This window comes from Peromyscus leucopus, chromosome 1, assembly GCF_004664715.2.
Source record: "Peromyscus leucopus breed LL Stock chromosome 1, UCI_PerLeu_2.1, whole genome shotgun sequence".
Classification (NCBI taxonomy): domain Eukaryota; kingdom Metazoa; phylum Chordata; class Mammalia; order Rodentia; family Cricetidae; genus Peromyscus; species Peromyscus leucopus.
In genome coordinates, this window is record NC_051063.1 from 128,495,231 (window position 1) to 128,514,114 (window position 18,884).

The 18,884-nt window shown below is 39.1% G+C and overlaps 1 protein-coding gene across 1 annotated transcript in view; it reads right to left on the minus strand.

Annotated features, from left to right (window-relative positions):
- The window catches only part of Gabrg3 (gamma-aminobutyric acid type A receptor subunit gamma3), a 602,977-nt gene that overhangs the window by 35,262 nt on the left and 548,831 nt on the right, over positions 1 to 18,884 (minus strand). The gene's annotated exons all lie outside the window — the stretch shown is intronic.

Genomic DNA, 18,884 nt, shown 5'->3' on the forward strand with positions numbered 1-18,884 from the left:
AACTGGTGTCATTATGCTCTTCTTGTTCAGGCAACCATGATATGGAGAGTTCATGGCTGTATTTTCCTTATCATACCTAGGGGATACTATCTAGAAACAAGTTTACTGGGACTCTGACTCTTAGTGTTTCTGCCCTATCTTCCATAATTTCCCCTGGGCCTTAGATGGGGAAGTTAGATTGCAGATGTATCAGTTAGGGTTAGGAATCCCATGGTCCCTTATTCTCTGCATTTTGACCAGTTGTGTATACCTGTAATGTCTTTATCTGCTTAAAAAGAAACTTCTTTGATGATGGGTGAGAATGCTTATCAGTGGTTATAAGGATAAGTATTTAGAATACAGTTAGAAATTATATTGGTTTGGGAAATGGCAGTAGTATATAAAAAGACTGGAATCAAAAAATTAGCATAGTGAGCTCTCATGATATTAAGAACATGCAAGCATCAAACATGCAGAACATAATTATCGTCCTGTACAGTAGAAATGAACTGCAGAGCTGGAGATGATGCATCTGTCTTTAGAGCTATGATACCATTTACAGTTTAGAATGTGTGAAGGTGTGAACCTAACTGGATATGTGCAGGACCGGAGTGCTGAAAGTTACAAATTATGATAGAAGGAATCAAAGGCAATTTGCATACCTGAAGATAACTGGGAGTACTTGAGGACTAGAGATTCAGCACATAAAGGGGTCAAATCATCTCCAGCTGACACAGCTTTACTCTAACACTTGGTCATCAAAACCCTTGAGTGAGTCTTTGTACACTGTACAAGATTACAAAAACCTTCAATTCAAAGATAAAGGGGGATGAATAAACAATTATAAAAATAAAGTTTAAAGTGGGACAATGTAATAAACATGTCTCTGAGACTACATTAGTAGCCTGGTAGTAATATGTGACAAGATGGACAAATAGATTAGTGGAGTCGGATAGAGGTCCATACACATAGAGCTGACAGATTTGTCTTTTTCACTTTTAGTTGAACAACAACTTGTATATATGTATGGACTACAGGGCATCCTTTTAATACATATAAATAATGTGTAGTGATCAAATTTAATAACTAGCCCACTCTGGCTGCTTTTTATTATTAAATTCAAGTGGAAGAAAGACACTCAACAAAAGGTGCTGATCATACACTCAACTCATCTCTGATCATACAGAGAACTCACATTCAACAGCAAAAAAGTAAACAGTGAAATTGTAACAGCCAAAAAATAGAATGTGCAAAGATTAGAGGTCATTAGCTAGAAGGGGACTCAGACCTACAATAATAGATAAAGGAGAGAATCAAATGCCGTGGAGGATCTGGGTTGTTCACACAGGACTGCCTTTTAAGACCATAACAACCAAGTGCATATCTAACAGATGACGCAGTACTGCATTTCAGGGCAGGGAAGTTAAAGTATGTTAATACAGAATGTATACACCTATGCCTGTAAGAGCTTTCTTTAACTCTACCAGCAAAATGGAAGACCATCCTAGACTCTATTTAGTGGGTGAATAAGAGAGTGGCACATTCATCCTAAGGACTACTACTCAGTAACAAAAAGGAATGATTACTTTATACTGAGTGACTTAAACAAGTCTCCAGAAAATTATGCTGAGCAATAAGAAGAAATGCCTTACCTTGAAGTTCTGTTTTCTATTATTTCATTTATAGAGAATTCTTTGAGTGACAGTTAGAATTGGAAGCATAATGATAACTGCTGAGTGAGCAGAAGGGCAGGAGTTGGGAGAGAAAGATGTGCTAGAAGAGCTCTTGTCATAGAAATGCTTTGTATGTTGTCTGGGTTTCTGTGATAGTCTTTCCCCCCTCCCCCCAGAAAACCACCATTGAGCAACTGGGTAAAAGGTTTATTAGATCTCTGTATTTTAATTAAGTATTATTTGTCTGCTTGTTTGAGAATTTAATGCATGTATATGATGTGTTTTGATCAAAACTGCCCCATTCCTTCCCCCTCAGTATTTTCCCTATCTCCCCATCTCCTCTGCACAACTCCCCTCCCCACCCAGATTCACATGCTCTTAAAAAATAGGGTACTAATTATTACCTGTATGAGCATCAATATAAGAAGCTATAATTAAGCATAGGTAGCCTCTACGAGGGCATATCCCTAAAGAAAACAGTTTTTCCTCTCTCAGAAGCCACCAATCATCAGTGGCTCTTTAGATAAGAGTGGGACTTTGTTGACAGGCATCTAGGTTGTTTCCAGGTTCTGGCTATTATGAATAGTGCTACTATGAACATAGTTGAGCTTGTATCTTTGTGGTATGATTGAGCATTCCTTGGATATATGCCTAAAAGTGGTATGGCTGGGTCTTGAGGTAGATTGATTCTCAATTTTCTGGGAAACTGCCATACTGATTTCCATAGTGGTTGTACAAGTTTGCACTCCCACCAACAGTGGAAGAGTGTTCCCTTTTCTCTGCATCTTCTCCAATATAGACTGTCATTAGTGTTTTTGATCATAGCCATTCTGACAGGTGTAAGATGGTATCTCAGAGTCATTTTGATTTGCATTTCTCTGATGATTAAGGATGTTGAGCATTTCTTTAAATGTCTTTCAGCCATTTGTGATTCTTCTTTTGAGAATTCTCTATTTAGCTCTTTAGCCCATTTTTTAATTGGATTGTTCAGTATTTTGATGTCTAATTTCTTGAATTCTGAATATACTTTGGAGATCAGCCCTCTGTCAGATGTGGGGTTGGTGAAGGTCTTTTTCCATTCTGTAGGCTGTCTTTTTGTCTTATTGACCATGTGTTTTGTCCTACTAAAGCTTCTCAGTTACAAGAGGTCCCATTTATTAATTGTTGTGCTCAGTGTCTATGCTGCTAGTGTTATATTTAGGAAGTGATCTCCTGTGCCAATGCGTTCAGGAGTACTTCCTACTTTCTCTTCTATTAAGTTTCGTGTAACTGGATTTATGTTGAGGTCTCTGATCCACTTGGACATGAGTTTTGTGCATGGTCACAGATATGGATCTATTTGCAATCTTCTACATAATGATACCCAGTTATGCCAGCACCATTTGTTGAAGATACTTTCTTTTTTCCATTGTATAGTTTTGGCTTCTTTATCAAAAATCAGGTATTCATACTGCGTGGATTAATGTCAGGGTCTTCAATTCAATTCCATTGGTCTGTATGTTGGTTTTTATACCAGTACTAAGCTGTTTTTATTATTATAACTCTATAGTAGAGCTTGAGGTCGGGGATAGTGATGCCTCCAGAGGTTGCTTTATTATACAGGATTCTTTTTAGCTATCCTGGGTCTTTTGTTTTTCCATATGAAGTTGATTATTGTTCTTTCCAAGTCTGTGAAGAATTGTGTTGGTATTTTGATGGGGATTGCATTCAATCTGTAGATTGCTTTTGGTAAGATTGCCATTTTTACTCTGTTAATCCTACCTATCCATGAGCATGGGAGATCCTTCCACTTTCTGATATCTTCTTCAATTCCTTTCGTTAGAGAGTTAAAGTTCTTATCAAAAAGGTCCTTCACTTGTTTAGTTAGTGTTATCCCAAGGTGTTTTATATTATTTGTAGCTATTGTAAAGGGTAATGTTTCTCTGACTTCTAGATAACTTGTCAACTGAAGAATGGATTAAGAAAATGTGGTACATATACAAAATGGAGTACTACTCAGCAGAGAAAAACAATGACAGCATGAAATTTGCAGGCAAATGGATGGAACTAGAAAATATCATCCTGAGTGAGGTAACCCAAACCCAGAAGGACAAACATGGTATGTACTCACTCTTAAGTGGATTCTAGATATAAAGCAAAGAACAATCAGACTGCAACCCACAGAACGAGGGAGGCTATATGGCAGGGGGACCCTAGGATGACTGTGGCTTAGAATAACTTTTGGTTTTACTCAATTACTGGGCAAACCTCAATGAAACATTTCACTACTAGGATAAGAATTTGTACTGTATCAAGCTGATAATAGAAAAACAAACAAACAAACAAACAAATAAATAAAAATATCTTTAAAAAAAGAGTGGGACTTTGTGAGCTCCTCCCCATCTGCACTGCGATTGTGCCTGACTTGATCTTGTGCAGATCTGTCATACAGTCCCTGCCACTGTGAATTTACTTCTGAAATGGCCCTATTGATCCCAGAACCTTAGAGCAGGGGATGTGATGTTCATTTCCCATGTAGAGCTGAGCATGCCACACTGAATCGTTTCCAGTTCTATCCACTTACCTTCAAACCTCATTTTTCTTTATAAATAAATGATATTCTGTTATGTATATGTACCACACTGTCATTAACAGTTCACCAGTTGATGGAAAGTTGGGCTGTTTCCATTTTCTGGCTAGTGTGAATGGAAGAGCAGTGAGCATGTGTAAGCAAATATCTCTGTGATAGGGTGTAGAGTCATTTGGTGTTCTCAGAAGTAGTGTAGCTGGGCCTTATCTAAGATCTATCTATTCCTAGCTTTTCCAGGAACATCTACACTGATTTTCATAGTGGCTGTAGCAGGTTGCACTCCCACCAATAGTATGTGAGAATACTTAAACAAGAGTTTATTCCTCCCATTCACTTTAACATTATATGGTTATTTATTCTTTCTTAAAACTATACTTTAGTCAACAATCTGTTTTACATAAAACAATCTTTTGGAAAACAACACATGGATCAAATCAAGATGTAAGTTTAAAGTACAGTTAATTGGATGCAATGCCCCAGAATATAAATATTGAATGAAAACAAACACAGAAAAATCAATGGTTGTAATTCAGAGTTTATGGAAAATTAGGTTAGCTTCTTTGATCCAAATCATCTAATTTTTAGTGAACAAAGTTCTAAGCTATGCTACCTTGAGTTTGCCCTGGTTCAGAGAGATTGTAGTTGATGTCTGTCTATGGCCTTGCACTGCCCTCCTTGTTACTTGGCTTCTGTGGAGCCAGTTCACTGAAATAAAGTCTTCGTATGTTTTGATGAATGTACAAGAAAACAAGTGTCACTACCCAGAGTTGGCATTTTCTCAGCATAGTACCACACTCATTTACTTGAAGATGTTTCAAATATGTGTCAGCTATAAAAGAATTAGAACTCACCCATCCAAAGTATCCAAAAGTACTCCCCACATCCAAAACATAGGTTTTATGCACATCTATAAATGTTAGATAAATGCAAATGAAGAGGGTGGGGCTGGAGAATCTGTCCAAGCTGGACTGTAACTCAGTAGTAGAGCACATGCATAATATATGTGAGGCCCTAGGTTCAATCCAGGAACCAAAATCCAACAAAGGACAACAAAAATATGTTTAAGTCATAACAGTGAGATTTTTTCATAGGTGACAGAACCTGTTCACCTATCTGCTGGGACTTCACTGTCAAGACACTCAAAAGTTTGTAGAAGGATGGATGAGTGTCATTGCTGGTAGAGATCACTGTATCTATGGCAGGGATTTAAAATGTCTTTGAAGTGCCTGAAATTGACTTGAAAAAACAGCTGAAGGATTAGCCTGATAATCATTGCAAAGCTGCCTGTGGAGAGCATGGTGGGATGATCTGTGGGCCTGCTTTGGGAAAGAACATCTCAGTTCCCATCATGATTGATGCCTACGGCTTTCAGGACCCAACATGCTAACTTATTTCTCTATTCTTGAACAGGTAGAAATGTGCATTTGTTCTTATTTTTCTAAGTCTCTTAAACTAAATTTAAGGTGATTTTTAAACATCTCATTCTTCTTTATGAGATTTCTAGTTATTTCTGATAGCAAATATGGATACATACAATTCAGATACTAAACACTTGCAGACCTCATGAATTCAGATAACCAGACTGTGAAATTGAACTCTGAAGATCTGTCATGTGCTTGATACAAGGGAATGCATCCTAAAACAAAGGCAAGTTTAAACCAGGTATATTTTTGAGGATTTCTCACAGGCAGGTGCGGTTTAACCGGGGTGGGAGGGGTGTATGAGAAAATGACTTCTGAGAATGGAAACTCAGGACCTGATTCATGTGGGTGCTGGGAATTGAACCCTTTCTATCTAACAGGCCCAAGCGTGGCAAACATGGCACCGACATGCCCTGCCCCCATCCTCCTCCTAGTACTAAAGCTAGCACCCAAGGTCTGTTCCCTTATTGGGCCACTGACTCATTCCTGAGACAAAACACTAAGATCCAATGATCAAAATCCATTATTTGACTAACATGTCTAATCAGATCTTACCAACTCATCCTAACATAGATTCCCCTTAAAAACTCACTCCTGCAAAAACTGCTGTGGCTGCCTTTGCCTGATCCAGAGGCAGCCCTCCCCCCCACCTCATCCCCTGCTTGCCCCTCCAGGTAAAATCTCCTTTGTGCTGAGAACTTGGTGGCTGGGTTTGTTCTGAGATGACTCTGAGGAACTGCAATCCCTCACATGTCCCTGAAGTGTTGTTCCAGCTTCCTTTTGTCCCACTATAGTAGCAGGTAGGAGATTCTGTCCTCACTCATTTTTGGCTTCCTTCACCAATCTCCAGTGCTTTTCTCCAGTGTCCCTTAGGTCATGTCTGCATGGAGTCCCTGCATCAGACTCTTGCTCTCTTTCTGGTCACTCTCTGGTCAGCTCACGGAGTTGGCAGGCAAAGAATGCTTCCTGGTCATGGGAAGTAATCTGCCTGTCCATGTTCTGCTTTCTGTGCCTCTCTGCTCTGTGTTGAAGACTGAGGCCTTATTTTCAGGCCAACCACACACCATGCATCCTCCTGCCAGAGGCTTTCCCCTCCAATGTGCAGGCTGCCCAGAGTTGTTTCTGCACGGGCCCGGTGGAGCCCTATGCCTGAAGAGTTTTCTGTTGTTGACCAGATCCCAGTGAAAGGGGAGGTCAGACTTCCAGATCATATTCATTTACAGAGAATCATACCATGCCCTGACCTCCAGGTAGTATAGCCATAGTTCTCGACTTACAGGCTACACCAGTCAATTCAGGGGCATCCTACTTGAGACTGGACTCCATGGAAGCCAGGTCTGTAGGTCAACAGTCCCTTATTCACTATTCCATCTCCAGTGTTTATCAAGAGGCATTGCCCAGGCCTGAGCTTCATGGCTGATTTGCTGGTTAATGGATGAGAAACCTAGGGTTCTTCTCTTTAGACTATAGTCAAGTCATGTGGATTTGTTTGCTTGTTTGTTTTGTGTCTTGTTTTGGTGTGTGTGTGTGTGTGTGTGTGTGTGTGTGTGTGTGTGTGTGTGTGTGAACGTGTGCACTGTGAACCCAGAACTTCTCTGCCTCCCTCACACTTTGGGTCTTTTTCCAAACCTGTTAACTTTCTGATGTAACTTGCAGGCTCATTTCTGGATTTTCAGCCATCTAAAATCTATCCTTTGTATTGGATTAACTTCTAGAGATTCTGGGACTGTTTTAAGGTGTAGTCATGACTATTAATAGAGCCCACCATGAGGCACACAATAGTATTGTGGTGTGGTGAAGTGTAGTACTCAGCAGCAGCATCACTGGCCAGAGCTGTTGGGGATCTTTGTTTCCTAAAGCATAACATAATGCTTGGATTAGTGTGGAGTTATGGCAGGAATGACTGTGTACTTATTTTGTGAGTTCTTATTTCATAGAGTAGTATGTATATCTTATGAGGAGCCATGAGGATTGTGCCGCCTGGCTTTCAGTGAGCAGCTCAATGTTGTGGCTTATTTTTATCCTCTCTGAAGTGAGCATCCTGGCATTGCTACAAGTCAATACATGGAACGACATCAATAGAGGACCTAGTGCAGGACACTGTCAGTACACTTTAACTTGGGTTTTGAATCTACTAATGCTACAGATACTTCCATGTCTCTGTTAATACTTTTCAGAATAAGGAAAGAATAGAATGTGGGGTTTGTGCATCATATATTCTCAAAAACACACAATTTTTCACTCAGAGATGAAAAGTCTGATTAAAATAATACCTTTTGTCAAAAGGCAAGTTGGCTTTTGAAAACAAATGCAAGCTTAATTCTCTGACTGGAGTTGGTAGTTTAAATTGAACTTGCACCAATACCTATGTTGTTTATAGTCGGTGATTTGTTTCTAGATTCAGAGCTACTGTTTCAATATTGGAAGACTGGAACGGACAAGCTGGCATCAGGAAGCAGAGGCCCCTGTGCACTGTGTCTTGTCATGGACTCCTTTTTCTCTCTCACCTTAGCTAGCATTTAGAATGGGATAAGTGAGTTCTTCATCAAACCCGGGTTTACAACATCCTGGAATTACTCTATCTTTGTATCAAACTGCATCTTGTAAATGCTAAGCAGTGTATTAATCTATAGTTATGTATATCTTGGAATATGAAAATTATATACAAAGATGATATTGGTTTTCTAGGGAAGCATGGGGGGATTATTCAGAGCATTGTATTAGCCTCATCATAATTGAGCAGTTTTGTTGGGTTAAAAAGTACTGCGGGCAGATATGTTTTTCCTTGGTTATAGTTAAAGGCCCAGACACACTACAAAAAAAATGTTGTTGTGTCTTCAGAAAAGACATCTTGATGGAACAGCAGAAACTGAGAGAAGCTTTGGAGACAACAGCTGCCATGTGTGTACTGTGTGAGATTCTCATTATAACAGCAGAAATCAAAGGTCAACTGTCATTTAAGTGAGCCAAAGAAACCAGAATTTGAAGTAGCTCAGTTGACCAAACATCAACACCAAAGTTTCCTTCCTTTATTCTTTTTTTTCTGAGATACGGTTTCACTCTGTACTTCAGGTTGGCTATGAAGCCCAGGATGACCTTGAACTCTTTGACAATTTTCCTGCCTCAGCCTTCTGAATGATGAGATTCCAGGTGTGAGCCATCATGCCTGGCAACAAGTTTTAAAACTGGAAAGACACAGGAAAGTTTGGGGCAGAAAGGAGAATTGTCAGGCTTTTCTTTAGAAGCCAGAGTAGTCATAGAAAGGCACGGTGAGTGAAATGCTATTATACTAAGTTATACTATATTATGTTGACTAATTACTAGAAAACTTCTGGTCTAGAGTGACACAGTTTAAAAGACTGTCCATCACAGATGAAGGAATGAAGGAAGAAAGAAGACAGCAGAGGAGGAAAATAAAAATGAATAAAAGGGGGAAGGGACAAAATAAGATATAAGCCTGGAGGAACACAGCTCTACTCAAATGGCTTCCTTGAGCTCATTTGCATAGTTGCATATGAAAAGTAGTTTATAGTAATAATAGAATTTATGGAGGTTGGACAGCACAAGAAGGATTTTGAAATGGAAACTTACTACAGAAGTGTAACCTTTACTAGGGACAACAGAAGCAGCAAAGTTTAAACACCCTTCCTAGGTGATCACAGTGAGTGCAGTAAGCACAGACAGACAAAGGGGAACCGAAGCACCTGCAGGTACATGAAGGCCAAAGCAGCCAATCACACCCTCACTGGGTTTAAGATGCAGGAAACAATGATATGCAATAGATAATATACATGTATGTATCTCAGGTTATTATACAAGAAAACTCACCATAAAAAAGAAGTTCTAACTTGCTGGCTAAAATAGTATATACTCTTCTGAACTCTAAAGCATTTTCTTATTTAATCTTTTTTAAAATATAAAAGACATGAAGGTGAGGGTTGATCTTGGAGGATCTGAAGGGTAAATGTTATCAAAATGTCATTAATAAAAATATTATTTAAAAAAGTATAAGACAGTCACCCAGTCTATGAATTACCTCCAGAGAGCAGTGTGCTATCTCAGTCAGTAAGCCAAAATTTACTTATTAAGCTGTTATAAAAAGATGAGGATGCCAGCACACTCCTTCACAGAAGCAAAGAAGCACACATCACCACAACTCTAGTAAAGGCTGATGATAATAAAGGTAAAATATATAAAGTTCAATAAAAATATCAGCTTGTCTCATTTTTTGAATAAATTTACAGAGCTGTTATAACTGAAACCTGTCTTTAGGTTGTTAGAGTTGCCAACAATAGTAGAGGCAATATGACACCAGGACATGTCCATAAGCCGATGCTGATATGCTGAGGGACATACACAGTATTTTAACCAGCAGATCACCAGTTTAACCAGGGAACTTTCTAGTTCTACATTTTTGCATGTATTATTTTTTTCATATTGGAGTTTCCTGTCTTTTGAACACCAGTTGAACAAATGCTAAGTTCTGAGTTAAAGAGACTGTAGTTCAATTAAGACACAGTAAAAAAAAAAAAAATACAGATTGATGAAGACATTCTCAAACCAAAGAAAATAATGGGATACAAGACCATTATTTTTCATATTTCTTCATGAAAGAGATTAGTGTAACAGTGAAAGCATATAGGTAATTATTAGCACAAGTGGAGGACTAAGGAAGAGCCCTGGATCATTTAATTTCTCTCCATAACAAACAGCACAAAACAGCTTTGGAAAATAGACTTTGCAAAGAAAATTTGGCATTCACAGAATTTAAAAATGGAAAAAAAAAAGATCAGTGTAAATACTTTTGCATGAGGCAGACTATGAATAAGGAAGTCTGAAAGTGCATGTTTCTGAGAGGAGGCTGGTGTGACTGGGGGCGCTGATGATCCTGGGAGCTGGTCTAGAACTTACCACTCAGCTTGTCATTTTCCTCATTATCATAAATGCTGCACAACACACCAGCACCAGACAAGGACATTCTATGACCACCACAGAACAGTAAAACATAGCTTACTGAAAAGTAGACAAAGCATAAACAATGTCTATACCACAAGGGCATTCTTTTGTTCTATCCCATGTAAGTAGTTGTGCTTTTTTTACTAAGGAGCTTTATCCTCAGACAAAAATGATTATGGCACCCAATGATGCAGCTATTTTCTCTTCCTTTACAAGTGAAAACGTTGGGTACTATTTGCACTTACAAATTACCTAATACTGGGTACAGAGTCTAAAACAAAATTTGCACACCATGTTAATTAAAATAAGAACTTGCAGTGATATTTTATTTGTGATCTAACAAGGTGTGCCTGAAGATCAGAGTTGAGGAGGTAAGCAACTAGTTAGCCATAGAGGCCAGGCAGTGGTGGCACACACCTCTAATCCCAGCACTCGGGAGGCAGAGGCAGACAGATCTCTGTGAATTCAAGGCAATCCTGGACTACACAATACTGATCCAGTCTAAAAGAGAAACAGAGCCAGGCATGACGGCACACACTTTTAATCCCAGTACTTGGGAATCACATGCCTTTATTCCCAGTGCTAGGAAGGTGGAGACAGGAAGTGATGCGGCTGGGTGGGGAGAGGAACATAAAGTGGGAGGAGACAGGAGCTCATTGCATTTTAGTCTTGACAGAAGCTCTGCCATTTTCAGGCTGAGGATTCCTAGAGGTAAGAAGTCTTCCTAGCGGCAGATTGCCTGTTTCTCTGATCTTTCAGCTTTCACTCTAATATCTGACTCTGGGTTTTTATAAAGACCAATTAGAATTCGTGCTACAAGAACTAGAAAGATTTGAACTTGAGTGAAGAAAAATAATTAACAGCAAATACTAATGTTAAAGGGAAAAAATTTTGATAACTTTACATGGATTTTTAACACATCATCAAGAATGGGTTCAAGTGATCACAAAGTTTCTGGAAATTAAAGGAAAAAGAAAGCCTGAGCAAAGAAACAGAAGACAGAGGAATCAAATGTTAACTTGAAAACTTAAATGTACAAGAAAATTAAAAACTCAATGGACAAAGGAGAGGTCAGTGGGAAGAACCAGGGTAAATGTGAAGACATTCCTTCTTCTCCACATTTTTCTAAATTATGGTTAGATGACTGAGGCAAATGCAGTGCGTGTCTCTGAATACAGTGCATTCAAAGGAGTACTCAAGTGCTTGGAGCTCAGTCATTCTTCATCATAAGTTCTAGGTTCTGGACATGGAGCTGAATAAGTGGAGTTTTCCTCTGCTGGGTTTATGACTTGTTTATGTCTGATTATAGCCTTATTCTTCCATCTTAAAATGAGAATATTTATCCTATGTCATTGTATGTAGGAAGCATGTAACATTTTTTTCTTATAGAGGTGCTCACAGTTGAGAGATTTCCTTGAATCTCAGATGAGACTTGAACTTCAGACTTCTAAAGTATTGTAATAGTTACACATTATATGGATTTTTGAAATTGGATTGTATCTTGAGGACAAGGGGTGAAAGGTAATAATTTAAAAATGATATGTTTGGATATCAAATTGACAAGAGGTGGAATTGTGATGGTTAAACTCAATTGTCCACTTGATGATGTCTATACTTCCCTAGGGGACAGGGCTTTGGGCATGCCTCTGGAGGATTATCTTGATTAAGTTAATTGAGAAGGAAAACTTGACAACTGTGACCAGTGCAGAATCCTGGGTTAGGATCCTGTGGTGTATAAAAAAAATAAGTAAGCTGCACACAAGCATCCCCACCTCCCTCTCCACTTCCTGATTATAGCTGTTATGTGTCTTGCTGCTTCAAGTTCTTGCTATTTGACTAGTTCCTGCCATAAGGGAGTATACCCTGGAACTCAGCCAAAGCAAGCCCTTCTCCATTAAGTTATTCAGATTCATCAATTTGTCACAGAGATGAAGAAAGTAACTAAGATAATGCAACACATCACCACACAAACATGCAAATGATAGCATAACAAAACCTGGAGGTAAGGATGAGAATTGGGATCTAGAGTCACTGTAGTGACCCAAAATGTCCAATATATACTGATTTTGTTTCTATTTTTAACCTCTTTAAGGTTAAATTTAAATTTAAATTTAAATTTAAGGCAAATAAAACACACAAAATTATGATACTTTATTGCTGAGTTTGTGCTTTAAATGGATGTAATATGAAAGATAACAATGGCCCTAGAGGCATTAAAGACACACAAAATTAAGTCTCACATCACAGTAGATGTAAGTTATAATAAAACTAATACTGTCAAGTTCAAGTTTATGTGGGAATCCCCTCCACTACCACTGACAAAGTCACTTAAAAGGGCCGGAGAGGTCACTCAGTTTTAAGAACACTGTTGCTCTTCCAGAGGACCCAGTTCAGTTCTCCCAATGGGTGGTTCACACAGCTTGTATTACCAACTCCAGGGAAATCAACTCCCTCTTCTGGTCTTTGTGGGCACCTGCACACTCACAAAACTCACAGACACACATTTACATGAATAAAGATAAACCTTAAAATAGCTCTAAAAACTTGTGAGAGAATGATGAAAGACAGTAGAAGGTTGACGTGAAAGTGATAAGAAAAAGAAAAAAAAGACACGTGACTTACAGGCAGCAAAAAGGACAGTGGCAGGTATAGACACCACCATACCCATAAAACTAAATGGAAATGAATCAAGCAATATAATTAAAAGACAAATTTTTCTGGTTTCTAAATTATGTCTTGATAAAAATTTTACATTAAAAACTGGAAGTAAGCCGAATTGAATAATGGATCAAGATGGAATGATGGTCCAAGGTGAGATGACCAATCGAGTGATTTAAATTCCTATATGCCGGATACCAGAACAACAAAACATATGAAGAAAATCTGATGGAACATGAGGAGAAACAATCCACTATTAGAGATGGAGAGCTCAACATTTCTCTGTCAACAACGGACAGAACACTGAGACAAAAGAAAGTCAGCAAGGGAAGAGGTTGAGAGAACAAGACTCCCCAGCCCGTGGGAAGCTGTTCAGTGACAGTGTCACACATGCCTTCCAAGGGTCCAGAGGCTGTGAAAGCCTCAAACAAAATGGAGAATTGTTGTCACAGTGGTCTCTGATCACAAGAGAATCTAAGAAAAAATCAATGCAGAAAGGTTACTGGGAATTTTCCAAGTACTTGTCTTTGTCCATGTGGGTGACTCAAATGAAGTGAAAAACACACCAAACTAAATGAAAATAAAAGACATGAAATCTATGAAGAATATTAGAGTTAGAAAACTGTCTGAAATTAATAATCTGAACTTCCATTTCAAAACACCTCAAAAGAGCAGAATGAATGGGAAGTGTGAAATAAAGGACAGAAATCAGTGATTTGACAAGGAGATAGATTTGTCAAAACTCAAAGAAGCAAGTCAAGGACTCTTTAGAAAGTGGGAAGGTGGTTGAGAGCAAGAAGCAATTTATTTGCATCCTTTGGGTATTTGCCCAAGAGTGGTAGAGCTGGGTCTTGAGGTAGATTGATTCCCAATTTTCTGAGGAACTACTATATTGATTTCCATAGTGGCTATACAAGTTTGTACTCCCACCAGCAAGGGAGGATATGCCCAAAGGACTCTCCATCCTACTGCAAGGGCACTTGCTCAACTATGTTCATTGTAGCTTTGTTCATAATAGCTAGAACCTGAAAACTACATAGATATCCCTCAACTAAGGAATGGATAAAGAAAATGTGGTACATTTACACAATGGAATATTTTACTCAGTTGTTAAAAAAATGACATCATGAAATTTTCAGGCAAATGGATACAACTAGGAAAAAAAATCATCCTGAGTGAGGTAACCCAGACCCAGAAAGACAGATATGGCATGTGTTCACTTTTAAGTGGATATTAGCTATTAATTAAATGATAATCAAGCTGCAATCCACAAACCCAGAGAAGCCAGATAAAGAGGAGGGCTCTCGGGGGGCACACATGGACTTCCTTGGGAAGGAGAAATTGAATAAATTTTATGGATTGACTAGGGGTGGGTGGGGACGGGAGCAGAAATGATCAGGTGTGTAGGAGGAAAGGATGGAGGGTGAGAGTATGAGGAAAGACAGCTGAAATTGAGGAGTACGGAGGGATCACGTAGCCATCTAGAACACTGAAACTTCCTGGAAGCTTTAAGGGTGACCCTAGTGAGGACTCCTAGTGATGGAGGATATGGAGTCTGAACTGACCATTATTTGTAACCAGGCAACACTTCCAGCAGTGGGACTGGGTTGCATTCAGTTGAGTTATTGGCCGAGGAAGTCCCATAGAGATTCCTAAACAACTTAGGCTGATGCTAGGACAGAAGGTAGCTGTCTGAAAACTGACAGTGGAGCCCCATTGCTGAGGACAACATCCACACAGCTCATTGAACATAGAGAGGTCAAGCTGGTGCATGCAGGGAGCCTTCTCCCATACATGCTAATCTCTCTGGTGGGAGATGGTACTCTGTGGGCTATGGAAATAGAAACCTGGACACCAACCCAGCCACAAAACACTTGACCCACAATCTATCCAGCCTGCAAGAAGTGCTGGGGCAATGGTGGCACAGAACTTGTGGGAGTGGCCAAGTAATGTTTGGTTTAACTTGAAGCTCGTGCCACAAGAGGGAGCCTATGCCCTACAACATTGTCGAGATGGCCAGGAACTGGAGACTGGATAGCCCAAGGACCTAGGATAAAACCAAACACCACTGGCAGAAAAAAAAAAAAAATCAATGAAATGATTCCTAATGATGTTCTGTTATATTCACAGAGCAGTGCCATGTCCAGTCATCCGTTCCTTAGGCAACAGGTGGGAGTGGCTACAGAGACCCACAGCCAGACACTGTGCAGAAGTAGAGTCTAAATTGGAGGTTTCTAATTTAGACCAGGGAACCCCACAGAAGAGGAAGAGGAAAGATGGTAGGAGTCAGAGGGGATGGAGATCTCTGGGAGAACGTGGTCCACCAAATCAACTAAACAGGGCTCACAGAGGCTGAAGTGGCAAGCACAGGGCCTGCACCAGGCTTGTCCAGCTTTGTCCAGACTGGATATGAGGGCTTGTGCCTTGTCTTATTACATCTTATTTTGTCCTGTTAGCCTCTAGTCTCTTAGAAGCCTGCTCTTTTTTGAAGAGGAAACAGAGTCGGGAGTGGGGGTGGGGAGTGGTGGTCATAGGGGGAATCTGGAGGAGAGGGGAGCTAGGGGGAACCTAGGAGTAGATGGAGGGGAATCTGGTCGGGGTGCATTATATAAGAGAAGAATCTATGTTCAATTAAAAACAAACATACGAATAAATAAAAGTCACCCACATCATAAAGATAGATTTTTAGGACTCAAAGGTATAATTAATTAGATGAACACTCCAAACAAGATGTGAACATTTCAATGAAATGAACCATGAAGCACAGCTCAATCTGAGATAAATCATTTGAATAGTCCTATAAGAATTAAAATAAGTTGAGTTTATAATTTAAAAAAATTTCCAAGAAAATGCTTTAGTGTAAGCCTATCTCACAGATGAACCTGATATTTATTTAAAGAAAAATTAACTCTGCATTTTTATTGGTTGTGGTCTTCTGTTGTGGTCTGTATCTTTTGCAAAGAGAAGTTTCCTTGATGAGGTGTGAAAACTCCACTTATCTGTGGGTATACAGACAAATATTTATAGACTGTTGTTAGGAATGATGCTGGTGTAGTAAACTAGTGTTTTTAGGTTTTCCTCCATGACTTCACCAGCACTGAGTAATGAGCTAGGTTTCCTATACAAAAATACCAAGTTGTGGAGCTCCAACTCAGTGGATATATTTACTAACTCTCCCACTCTTAAGGCTCAGGGCATGTTCCAGAAGAGAGGGAGAGGAAAATTATAAGAGCCAGAGGATCAGGGCTTTTTCTATGAGATTGTGTCTCCTAGTAATGTCAGAAGCTAGAGCAATGCAGTCTCACCAACATGACTGCCTAAATACGAGCTAAATCAGGATGACACCAGTGCACTTAGATATGTCTAAGTGCATGGGGAATAGTCCATGAGGCCTCAACACTACACAAGGAACTACGGACAGCCAAGGAAAGCTGGGGTGGGAGAGGTGGTCTTCCCTAGAGAAAAGCACAGCATTTGGTTGTCCAGTGCCAAACAGTCAGCCCTGAAAACATACATACAAGTATTATGTGAACGGAGCAGGTTATGTTTAGGAATATCTACGTATGTAATAACAATGAATGAAAAAAGAGTCCATGAAGGAGAACAGAGAGAGGCATATGGGAGGTTTAAGAGTAAGGAAAGAGAAAAGAAAAATGTTGTAATCAAATTATGATATCAAAAAAGGAAAATTAATAGCAATTATACTTGATCTTTTTTAGAAAATATCAGAAGCAAAAATAATTTTTTCTTCACTCGACAAAGCCATCATTATTCTTACCTCAAAATCATGGAAAAGGAAACTAGGGAAGAATATCCCTCATGAATATCACTATATACCTCTTAAAATACCAGCAGATATTTATAATGTAAGCAACATAATATAACGTGGATATACATATACATATACATACATATATATATATATATATATCAGTGATACATACAAATAATTGCATATGATGAATAGATTTTATTTCAGAGATGAGGTTGGTTCAGTATTTGAAAATTGACCATGTTAACAGGTTAAAAAAGAAAAATCATATAATCATAATATTTGATCCAATGTATTTGAGAAAATAGTGTTAATTCAAAGTACTAGAAAAATGAATGCAGACATATTGTTGTCAGTGACTCCTTCATCAATGTAAGAGTAATATAAACATAGGCCTGGAACACAATCTGTTCTACATCAAAAAAACAAACTTATTTAAAAGCAGCACTCCATGGAACCAATGTGGTGTTCTGAAACCCCTTCCCTAAAATATATTTTAGCTTCAGTAAAATAACAACAACAACAAAAAGACATCAGCCAACAAGGACATTTGTGACCAAACTTGGTAAGGTGGGTTGAATCCTTGAAACCTACATGATGGAAGTTGAGCTCTGATCTCCATGTGCACACCATGACATATATTCACTCACATACATGCATATATATAGTGACACAAACATGTTGGAGTACCCTGCATTTAAGGCTGGAATTCACCATGTCCAGATAGTTCTCTGAGCTCTGTGTAATATGGAAGAGCCCCTATGTGGTAGGACTCTCTCTCTACCCTATTTGGATAGTGTCTCTAGGCCAGATGCCTGATCTTATTTGGAAGCTGCCTTGAATTTGGATGCCTGACTTACCTTAAGTGTGACCTTTGGCATAGCTCCCTGCAAATGTCACCCCCCCACACCCTGCACCCAGTCCATATGATAATTAGGTATTGTGCTCCAGTTGTGTGATAGTAGGACTCTACTGCCAAATGCAAATTAGGTGATGCCCTACTGGCTTCATCCTATATATTCCCCTTACTCTGAAATAAAGTTGAGCTGTAACACTTCAAATGTCTTCTGGACAGCTATTTCCACCGTATTCACAACCTTCTGAATCCTGCTCATCGCTTCTGCTCCCTCTTCTTTCACCGGCAGGTGACCAGAGAGCATAAAGAGGAGGGAGACCCATGAAAACAGGTAAATAAATGTGTCAAAACTGTAAGAGGTCTGTACCAGGAAGGGAGTGTGATCCATATTCAACTATTCCACTTCCCATAGACTTACACCTTTCCACAACAATGTTGACGGGTTGGCAGGTCGTTGCCAAGACTGATCATTTCCCATTGTTCTAGGAGCCAGTGCTACTAGCTTCACACCAACCTCAGACCAAAGTGTATCATTCTGTTAACTCCTTTTATCTGCAGATTTATTACAGAAAGAAAGAAAAAGCTGTTCCAATGTGCCAGATCCCTCTACTTTAAAACACATTTTGGGAGACTTGTAGTATTCCCAGCTAAGTCTGTAAGTCTCATTAAAATTGTAGGCTTGCTAGCTACTTTTCATAAAAGAAATTCTGTTCTAAGTTCAGCATAATTAGTCCTGATAAAAGGGCTAATCACAACACTGTGCAGCTCTGGATGAAGCTCATACTTTAAGAGCCCCATGCATTGATTTAAAAAAAAAAGCTTTGAGTACCAAGGAACAATAGATAAGACCAACACGGTTTGATAGCAAGTCTTTGAAAAAACAAAATCACACAAATCTTATATCACTGAAAAAAAATTAAAGAAAGGAATGACTGGTTTGGGCTTGTCAGAGTGATAAGAAGAAAAACTGTGGGCACAAGGCTCAGTAGTGCTGCCCACG